Source organism: Cephus cinctus, unplaced genomic scaffold (genome assembly GCF_000341935.2).
Source record: "Cephus cinctus unplaced genomic scaffold, Ccin1 Ccin1_scaffold0025, whole genome shotgun sequence".
Lineage (NCBI taxonomy): Eukaryota > Metazoa > Arthropoda > Insecta > Hymenoptera > Cephidae > Cephus > Cephus cinctus.
The window spans coordinates 65,324-75,089 of NW_014332773.1; the positions used below are offsets into that span (position 1 = coordinate 65,324).

Below are 9,766 nucleotides of genomic sequence, written 5' to 3' on the forward strand. Positions count from 1 at the left end.
GGGGGGGGGGGGAGCAGAAGGGTCAGAGGGTCGTGAAGCTGAAGGGCTAGCAAGTGGTGGAAAAGGTCGAGGAGGCAATCGCAGCCACTCTGCGATTATGATTTCAATTCTTTCCCAACAACCTTGGGATCCCGTATAAATAAAGATTGCAGTGGAATCGCAGTAGGTAAAGTTTTAACGTGGCAATGAGCTGCCATTGCTTTTCTTCCCGGCAAATGCGATATTCACCATTTGAATAATCGTTATTACCCAATGAGAAATGAAAACTTTTAATTAGGGAGATATTTCTGCACCCTTTAAAGTAAAGAGTGGTCATTGTTTTGTTGATTGAGATTCATTAAGGATGGGTTAGGGGTTGATACTAAGAATGAAGGTTCTTCTTTTCATTCTTCCGTTCCGAACGACGATGACGCAGTTATAAATTCTTTTAATATCAAATTGGCATCCGGCATGACAAATCTGACGTATACAGCCGTGACGCGTGTGTAAAGATGAAACTGTTGGAATTTCCTTTTGCTCGTTTTCGATCGATACCATTCCCATTGGTTCGGCGCAGCGCTAGAGCGAAAACGTGCTGCTCACAAAATCCATTGCGTATAGTTACTCTATAGTAGCTCTATATCTATATATGTATAAGGCATGTATGTCCCGAGTATCTGTAGAGTTTTTGTGTATGCGCGCTCTGAGGCTTCTGGAGTTATTCTCAGGAGCTTTATCGTCGTTCACGGAATAGACGAATCGAAGCTAGGAAGCTTTTCCAGGTTGAAAGAGAATCGGAATCTACATTAAGGTCTATACATTATTCTTTAGTTTTTTGTCGATATACATATCCACGTTTTGAATATACACTGTACATTTTGAATGTACTGTACAATATTTAAGATAAGTCCTGAGTCCTATGGGTTTTAGTACAAATCTATTGTTACTCCTATGGATTATGTTTGGGTATATATCCTAAAGTTCTAGACCCTAGTCTCCGAAATACATACATATGGTCTTGGAGTTTCCTATCTTCAACCCTCTGTTTCATGAATTCGTACCAATGCCTTCCTTAGCCCCGAGCCAGAAGTTCTCTTAATATTAAGCTGGATGATCATTGTACGTGCGAGCCGTTGTGAATTTCATGTACCTACATTTGATAAACGCAGATGCCATGTCTAATGGCATTTCGGATGTCGACTTATTTACATTAATTATCAGTTCGTTATTGTTCTTGCAGGATTACGCAGTAGGTATATAATAAGATCGTAAATACCATGAATATTTGAGAATAAAATTTCTTGCCTCATTAAAAATGTTTATTCACGGAATTCTGGCTAATATTGCAAAATACTTTTTATGATGATACCGATAAAATACCGTATTCTTAAATTTTTTTTCTGGAATTCGCGCACACAAGTATCTCAGCTATTTATTTGAATCGAATTATTTGAATATCCGTTTACATTGAATATTCGATCTATGTTCGTCGCAAAGTCTAGAAAAGCTCTGATATAAAGAATTTATGACTACCGACGTATTTCACTTTGTCTCAGAGAAACTCTCTACTAGCTCGAAGCTGTTTCACGAACGGATTCGTAAGGATTTATTGTTCTGACTCCGATACTACTGTCTGGGAAATCTTTTGACATTCATTGTCTCCTACTTGCACTGAAACGATTCGATTTTTACAATGATCCCCTTTAGAATTTATACTAACCTGATAATTCTGCAATATGTATTATGCGAATATTGATAATTAATCTGCTGTTACGCTAATTCATCCTTTTAATCGTATTGGTATATTATTACACGAACAAATTAGTCCAGATACTTGTCCTGCCATTAATTTTATTTCCTATGGTTTTGTTTAAAGAATATTCATTAAGTTGGCATTACCATAGTTCAGCTGCTCTTAGAGAAGGTAGATCGATATGTAGACACAGTAGGTTATGGAGACAAGCGCCGTGCTCGGTAAAATCCCTAGGTTAATAATTCAACGTGCGGCTGGATGCTCTGGAGATGATTAGACTGATATTTACTTAGCATACGGTGATGTTCATTCTATTCGTGCACGAAAAATCAGAGTGATTAGGTATAATCCCTATAATTAAAAAAATTGGGATTTGTATAGAAAAATTGTGCATTAAAAATACTTTTAATGCTGTTTGTTATTAAACGAGGTACCGACGTTCTCGGGCTATAGAAAAGTTCGTTACTAAAATGGATTTTCTATGCAATTTTCCCGGGAACTGTAGCGCGCATCGAGTGTGTAACATGAAAAATACCCGCAGCCGAGCCAATACGTAACGTCTCTTGTCTGAAAAATAAACGACATTCCGATTTCCTTAGTTCCATTTTCCCGGCGCCATCTTTCTGTCTCGATCTGAGAACATGGTTTTATATTTTCTACACTTTCTTTTTTCACTGGTCAGACGCCAAGTAATTTGTCAAAAGAACTTTTACATGGCATTTGCAAAAATTAACGTAATATTTTCGTCTGCGAGATGAGATTGATCAAATGTTGATAGGATATGATTTCATAGGCTCCATCTCGCAGTCTCCAAACAGATTTGCGGCTGGGGTAAATGTTGGCTTATAATTACATTAACGAGTTCAGACAATGCAAATACCGCTCCTAGTGGCAAAACACAGAGTGGAAGCGATTCTCGTATGTGACCAGAGTCTAAATTTCACACATGCCTATGTTTGATCTTCCTCCATTATCATATTTAGTGCCCACCACATATCCACTGATAAATATGATAGAATCGTTTTACCTAGATGCAATAGCTATAGTTGTAGCGCGACAATTATATTTGCGCGCCGAATTTAGTCCAGATGCCAGCACATTCGTGTCCTCCCACTTAGTGTAAACTTTAGCAGCTTCGCGAAGGGAAAAGTCTTGCTCTTCCCATTTGCCTGTAGGCAGTGAATACGGAAGCAGCAGGTATTTATAGTAAAGAATATAGAAATTGCTTATAAGGACGTTATTCTATTAGATTTGTTTTTCCATCACTCTCTTAGGTATTTGGGCCATTGTCCCGTGGTCAACGTAGGAGTATTTTATTCGGCTTGGATTTTATTAGAAACAAATCGCATTCTGGAAAGACACGAGGTGCTGTATATTGGAAGCTTCCTGGTTACGGCTGGCTTATCACGATCACGTAAACACAAGAATTGTCACCACGATTCTCTATGTTAATATACTGTTAAATATAGTGTGCGTGCGTTAGCGAAATTTAGTAATTTGTTTTAAACGGCATTTATCTATATTAGATTCCTTTTATTTTATATCCGCATATCATCGATTATACGTTCAAGCTCGAATTGTTCAAAGATCTTATTTTGGTAGTGTTTTCTCTGTTATTGTGTTTTACCATTAATGTTTAATAGAAAAAGAGTGTTATATTACATAGTATAATCCCAATACGATTACAACTGCATTTAACGGCTAATTTAATTGTCCAATAGCTCGATTGGAGGATTATAATTAATGCTAGATTCGCAGCTCGGCACTGATAGACTCGTACACCTGTATCGGCATATGTTAATTTCCCAATTAACGATAGTATCCTTGATATAGGATCGGTTCTCAAAAAATACAATATTTTTTTTGAATACGACTAGCTTGCAAAACGTCAAATATTAAACCCTCTAATCGATAACTCGTGTACGAAAAAGCGACGTGAAGCTTTCAGCCGAATTTAAAAATATAACACCGATGACGTGATCACGATCAAAGCGATGATTAACTTGTTTGAGTATCCAGAGAAACTTTTCAAAGCAAACCGGGACTCGTGTGCGATACACAAATAAAACGTGAATTTCCCTAATATGTGATTTCACGTATAACAACGAAAACTATATAGATCTTACGGAGGTTCTCATACATTTAATCTCGAAACAGCAGACACCATCTACGGCATGACAATAATCAGCAATGACATAGTCATTACTCAGAGGATCTGACAATTAAACAAATAGAACCGGAAGCTCGTTCCTTCTGACCCCAGATGACCCCGAGACCAAGATTGATATACAACGGTTTCTGACGCGCGTGGAAATGGAGTTTGCGAGGCGCTGGCAAGTGGATGGGAATGTTCCCTAGAAGATAAAAAAAAGGGATTGCGGCAAAGAGGAAGGAAAAAAAGGAAGAATTCTGAAAAATCGAGGAGATAAGTATTAAAAAAAAGATGAAGTAATACATACAAGCCTTGTACAATAATGGAACAGAGCTGCTCTGTATATAATGGTGCTTTATTTAAGCCGTCTCCTGTCGCTTCGCTCCTATCCCCTACTCACTCCCACTGAGTGAGTGACTTGCGCAAGACCGTGGATACCCGCACGATAAGCTGCTACTGCGGATAACTTCATTACATTGCTATGATACTGCCCTCCATAATTTTTGATGCTGAATTAAGCTACGAGGGTTTTCCACCTGCCATCCTCAGCAACATCCAAAATCTTAACACGCTGCGGATGCCGACCGCTACGAGATTAACCAGCTACGCCCTGCCAAAACTCCTCGAGTTATGCTAATGGCGGGAACCCTTAACTTTTACTAGCCGCTTACAATCGACGTCAGGGAAGTTCACTTGCCTGTTAGGAAAAACAGCCGGGATCGTGAAGGTGACGTAACGGATCCGATGGACGTTTCCATACCTTTCGGAAAACATGATTCTGCACATGTATATCATTATGTATACTTGAGCAGTTGAAACTCTGTCCGTATTACATAGTTGCGAGCTTATACCGTTAACGGTAAGGATAGAAAAATTGCAGCGACTTGGTTTTCTCGTTATTTCTCTGAAATAACGGGGCGCTACTCTTCGTCCTGAGAGAGGTTCGATTACAGTCCTCTTGATATTTCCAGGCTTCCGTGCCACCTTATCACTTGGAAAATTACGTCATCGCAGTCACGCGTAATACATTCAATCTCTGTTGTTGCCTTTTGATTCAACTGATGTTTTTTCTCGTGTATCTATCATTCACTGTCACCGTAATATGTTATCGAGATGAACGGTCCCCCAGACTCTTGCATACGATAGCTGACGTGAAGCACATCGGTGATGAGCTTACGGGAGAAATAGCAGAGTTTTATATTGAATTTTTGTTGTCTGTGTCCTATCATTTCGTCATAAATTTTCCCCGTAAAATACTTAGCGTTATTGGCAATCGAAGTGATAAGACTGATAAAAATATTATAACGAAGGTACACTCAATCTTGAACAGAATTTACTCTCAAAATATTATCTCTTGCTCTGTCTGTTTCCTTATTTATTCGATTACAGAAAACTTTGGGAATACACGTTACATGCTTTTTCCACTCCATCCGACATCGATATTCAAAGTAAGAGATTTATTATCCTCTGATAAATTTTTCAGAAATAAAGAAGACGATGACCGTTCATACAAATATTTCACAAGACCTATCTGGCGAGTGGTGGCTCTCAAGAAATGATAACTTCAATCGGGAAATGGGGGTGGCAGGTAGTCGCAAAGGGACACTAAGAACACGAAACTGTGTGGCGATGATACTGCTGGGTTGTACAGGGATGCTGAAGAGAAAGAAGAGGGAACAAAAAAGTAAGTCAAGGAAAGAGAGTTCGGAGTGATATTCATGGATGTCCATATATCGTGAAGCCTCGGGTCTACAGTACGTAGAGCTTTTTATGAATCAGCTAGAATGCTGTGGCACTCTTGGCTTCCTGTGGGAGCGAGAGAATCCCGAAATGGGCATCGGAAATAGCCGGGAGACGGGGGAGGGGAGGGGAGGACGCGAAAAAGGAGCTACCAATCCAAGGGAAGCTAGGTTTTATTCAAATTCTCAGGGCAAGTTGAACCGTTCACCTTTTTATCAGTCTTTTTATAGAAGTAGCGCGCTGATTCAGGGAAAAGTACAAAAAATCTGGTGGGGTTATTTGTTCTTGCCCTCGTGGAATTTTGCGCTTTCCACGTCAGTAACTATTTGACGTATCGGTACTTCTTGCGTCACGACGCCATGTCTCGTCGTTCCTTCGTAAATTGGACGAACCCCTACCTCGTTGCAAAGCGTTGAGTTTCTATTCTACGCGAGAAAATATTAACGGAGGTAAAAATTGCTATTTCGAGCATGCACGATTTTTTTTTACAAAAAAGAGCAATATGGATTACGCGTCACAGCTATTTTCATTTCCGATATACGCGATAGTCGATACTAACAATAAGTAATTTCAGGATCGTATACAATTTTCTGTTTTAATAAGTTTTTATTGAATTTTACGATGGATCTACATGATTCTTTAATATTTTATAACAAGATTCAATCACTGGAAATGAATGTACTTTTTGCAGTTCAAGCTTTTTATATTCACTGAAACTAAAGCTTTCAGAGAAAGTTGTCCCGAAATATTTTTGATTGAAAAGAATACCGATTAACTCGGAGTTACGTTCAAAGGCATTGAGACGTTTGTTAATAATATATACTATTTTATAATTTTGTTTAATTTTTGAAGAAATAGAATTTGATTAAGATGAATTATTTTAATATCAAAGTTGCTAACGAACGAATGAATTTTTTTTCAATGACATTATGTCAATCTGAGTTAATCAAAAAGCTCCTCCCTTGCCTCGTAAGTATTTACTGAGTCTCATAAAATTGTTGGCACATAATTTGCATTAACATGACAAAATCACAAAATAACGATCATAGTCATCGTTTATTAGAACGGTACATTTTGTATAATCCCACTCTTCAATCACTCTAATTTAAACAACAACGTGTTGCTTCAAAATTACTTATTATACGATACAAATGCGTAAGATTGAGTTTGTATTAACCTGAAAGTAAAAATTTTCCATAAAAATTTCTAAATAATGAACGTTATATTTTAAATTGCAAGTCAACATGAAAATATGAATTATGATTACTGTGACAAAAATTACAAGAAATGTGTACTGTACAAATTATTGTATCGCTAAAAGCAGAAGCGTCTTCAAAAATAATTATGTACAGGGTAATTCGAATGTCATAACCCCATCCATAGTTATAAGGAAAGGGAACGAAATTTGGACGTAACTTTTGGATTACTCTATATTGATCATAAATTTAATAATATGAAGTGTACAATTATTTAATAGATCATGATTTTGAACGCGTGTAAAGGTTTGAGTATAATAACAAATTCCTTAAATTCCATTGAGAGAAGTAGTCAGATATAAAAATTGCATACTTTTCCTCTATATGTGTTTTAGATTCACAGGAAGCAATCAAACCAATGGGCAGAAATACTTTCACCAGCCAATATAAATTTCAATAGTCTTTTTCGTATAAATTCTTTCCCTTACGAATGGTTGGAGCGAATATGTCTGTGTCGGAATTTGTTACGAGCCTCAGCTTTGCTTTTATTATATTTTTTTATATAAAAATAATATTCCCTGTGTCCACGCCCTTCCCACACACCACAGTATATACTTTTCTGCAATAGAACACTACCCTTCCACACATTTATCGTAACTTTTTTTTCTTCGTTTTTTCGTGTAGATTGAACAACTTTTTTTATTCTCTTTCACACGCGATCGCAATCATTCTCAGGGATGACATGATTGAATTTAAAAGATGCTTTCCATTTTTCAAGTATAGCCGCTGCGAAAACTTTGTTGTAACTGGTCAACTATGTAATTAAAAACCATAAATATTACGTAATATAGGAAAAAATCTTACCATGGGTTTATCCTTGATTTTTATTGCATCTCTTTGCTGTTACGTATCGTCGTCCGAATCACTTGGTTCTCCATGTTAGTTGCATATTGATTGAATTGGCTGATAGCCAATTTAGGCTATGTTACATTATACTGTTATTATTATTATTAAATTTATGGAATACATAGATTAATTACAGTTTACCAATCGCTCCTTAGTAGGTGTATTATGATAGTAATATTGAGTGATTAATATGCACCTGCGCGCGCTGATTATCCGTTTACATTACAGAATACAAAATATTTTCCTTTCGAGTAAGAATTTTTACGTTGGATGAATTACTTGGCAGAATTTGAATTACCCCACGAATGTAAATTTCATATCACGTGTCCGCAACAAACTCCGATGTAATTTCTCGTTTACCTTCTATAACATTTCCGTATTCGACGAGTTTCTCTACACGTCCGAATAAATATTGTTGATGTACGTAACCGATTTTATCGCTTATATTTTGAAAACGAAGTCATTCCTACTTTTATAAAATCGGTCCATTGTTATTCATTCATACGAGTTCCGGTCATCCGGTGTATAGTGTATGATAATGTTTTAAAATCTTTATTACAGCGAATATTGAATTAAAAGTGATTTTCAGGGCTAAAACATACGTAAAAAGTAGTTAAAAATTCAAAAAATATACGTATATCATTTACCTCGAATAGGAAACTTCAAAGAATTTCCGCCGATAATGAATTCCTCGGTAAAATAAACCTTTTGAATGTAGTGGAATGCGTAAACAGAAATACCAGAAATACCCTTAAAAGTTGCGCGGCTAAAGTGGACAAGGGGTTTAGTTCAAAAATTCTTAGAATTCCAGTTGAAAATGTACAAGGACCTCTGTAGCTGCGAAATTCGAGTGACTGTCTTAAGGTATAGGCGGATAAGGGTAATACGGAGGGAATACAGCCAGGCAGTTGGCACCCGCTGCGGCGGAAACTTGTCGGATTCACGAGGCACGAAAAACGTTTGTCGAAACTTCCATGGAGCACCACTTTCGAAGAAATATAAGGAAACTTCGTGTCAGCCCTCGGGCACCTACAGTGCTACTTCCAATTCCAAGTAGGGTAGATAACTAGGAAGAATAAGAGGGATACTTTAAGATTGTACGAATAAAAGCACTTGCCCCGTCGCGTAAGAGCTATCCGACTCGTCAAGTGTTTCCGGTCAATACTCTTCCGGTATGACGATGGGATCAATCTCAGTTCGATTTATCGAACCCTAATAACATCCATCGGACATCCCGTGCATTTTTCATTGTTTAATCAATTGGATCGTCTTATCGATATCTGTAACTATTTATCAAAATATTATATCGATATATTCGATCATAACGATCAAAACTCCCCAACGATCAGATTTTTCGAATTATGGTCACGATGTTGCACGGTCCAAGTGCGGAGAGCGACTGCCGCTCAACGGTCCTGGAATTGACGCATGCGCTTTGATCCACGCAGCTTCTATCTGCCTATTTACTTATACTAGTTACCTATATTTACCTGCTAACCTATCGACCCACTTACCTGCCTATTTACCTATCGACCCATTCACCTAGGTATTTGCTCACGTATCTACTGGCTTGGCTATTATTTACCAATTTCTATTACGAATTGCTGGTTATAATTGCTGCTATTCCATTCTTTTGGTATATTTCGAATAGATGTTCTTGGTCATTAGTGACATTTCATTTTCAAAGCTTTCACGCGGCGAAATGTGATTTTTCGGATAGAAATAGTATAAAGTTGGAGCATTAAATTATTAAATTCGTATATGCATAGTGCATGAATTCATATATTTTTGAGTCGTTTAGAAAGACTATGGTATTTCATGATATACAGTGCAATTATTTTTTCCTAAATATATTGACGTGCAGTGAAATGCAGTATTGTGATCGATCAATTTTTTTAGTTACGGTCTACCTTCGTGTGTTATTAAAGTTCGCAGATATGCACTCGTCTGCCGACCGGAAATTAGCCTGCGATTTTTTAAAGCGAGTGCTCGAGCATTGTATCAAAATTGTTTGGAGAAGTATAGGGACCAATGGGGCTA

At 37.4% G+C, this 9,766-nt stretch overlaps 1 protein-coding gene across 4 annotated transcripts in view; it reads right to left on the reverse strand.

Moving 5' to 3' along the window:
* The window catches only part of LOC107267014 (neural cell adhesion molecule 2), a 48,472-nt gene extending 39,360 nt beyond the window's left edge, over positions 1-9,112 (reverse strand). Inside the window, exons 1-2 of one of the 4 annotated variants that reach the window (XM_015738216.2) lie at positions 8,374-9,112; positions 7,685-7,800 (exon numbers count right to left, since the gene is read on the reverse strand). The gene's annotated coding sequence lies outside the window, so the exon portion shown is untranslated. Of the gene's footprint in view, positions 1-7,684 lie in introns of all 4 variants that reach the window. The other 3 variants (XM_025084302.1, XM_015738197.2, XM_025084290.1) reach the window with 3 other exon arrangements.
* Positions 9,113-9,766: the final 654 nt, after the last annotated feature.